Genomic DNA, 1,273 nt, shown 5'->3' on the forward strand with positions numbered 1-1,273 from the left:
TGCTCAGGTCCCTTCTGACCCTAGAAACTATGAAACTAATCCAGCACTTATAATGTGTGGCCATTAGGAAGTTATAGGTATGAGCAAACTAAACAGGCATACTGATGAAATACTAAGGGGAATTAGTATTTCATTATAACTGTTTGAGGTGTCCCCTCTATTTCACAGTAAGTGGAAACAAAACTGCAGTAGTTTAGCAGCAGTTTCATTTAAGTATAGCTTCAATTTAGCTTCAATTACGTTGAGGTTGGAATGGATAGACAACATTTTTACAATGGATCAGCTGACACACCATCTTCTGCTAAAATTGTTTCATCTGTCCACAGCCTGCATAACCTCTATGTATCTTTATTTTCCCAGCTGAAATAATAATACTCTCCTGCTTTAAATGGATGTTTGAAGATTAGATTACATAGTGTTTGATATCTTCAAAGCACTTGACACTTATCCACTAAATATTGCTGTTTTCAGATCTTGTGTTGGATTCCCAGGCCAGTGATGTACAGTTGATTCTTAACACATTAATCAGCAATTCCGAGGATGATAACATTATAGTTGTGCTAATGTTAAAGAAAGCAATGACGTTAAAATGGAGCAAACTAGCGAAGAGCAGAGTGCCTGGCAGTCTTGGAAAGGGAGGAGCCAGATGGAAAAAGGGAAAATATTTGTTTTCAATTAGTTGGGCACAGTTAATGTTTTGAGAGGTATACAAAAAAGGACAAGTGGGGATGGATAAAGAAATAGCAAACCCTGCTGGAAAAAAAATGGTCACTTGAATGCTGTCACAGGTTTAGCATTGCAGAGGTATAGAAGATCATATGGAAACGATATCACTAGCACTGTCTCCATTGACTGTTGTTTTAAATTGCTCACCAGAATTAATCAAAGCGTGTGGGGATCCCTTGGAAATCAACACACTGCCATCGCTTCAGGGCAGCAACAGACCAGATCTTCAGCTGGCCCCAACTGGGGTTTCACTCAATCAGCATGAAGCAATAATTGCTTGGCCTCCACCAACACCAAATGATTCAAACTGCAACTCTGGATACAATAAGAGTATCTTAGCTATCTAACACGCTAGTACTAGTGTTACCAGATTAGTTGTTCTGTGAAAAGTCTTTTAAAAAGTGCCATGTCCTCCTGGAAGCATAGAGATACCACACTTCTGTACGCTGGGAAGTGGCAGCCTGGAGTTCAGCTCTGACCCTTCCTGGAACGACAAAGAGCAGGGCAGAATTGGTACCAAGCAGTAATAAGCCCTTTACCTCCTTAC

Source organism: Gavialis gangeticus, unplaced genomic scaffold (genome assembly GCF_001723915.1).
Source record: "Gavialis gangeticus isolate Ggan-Ray unplaced genomic scaffold, GavGan_comp1, whole genome shotgun sequence".
Classification (NCBI taxonomy): domain Eukaryota; kingdom Metazoa; phylum Chordata; order Crocodylia; family Gavialidae; genus Gavialis; species Gavialis gangeticus.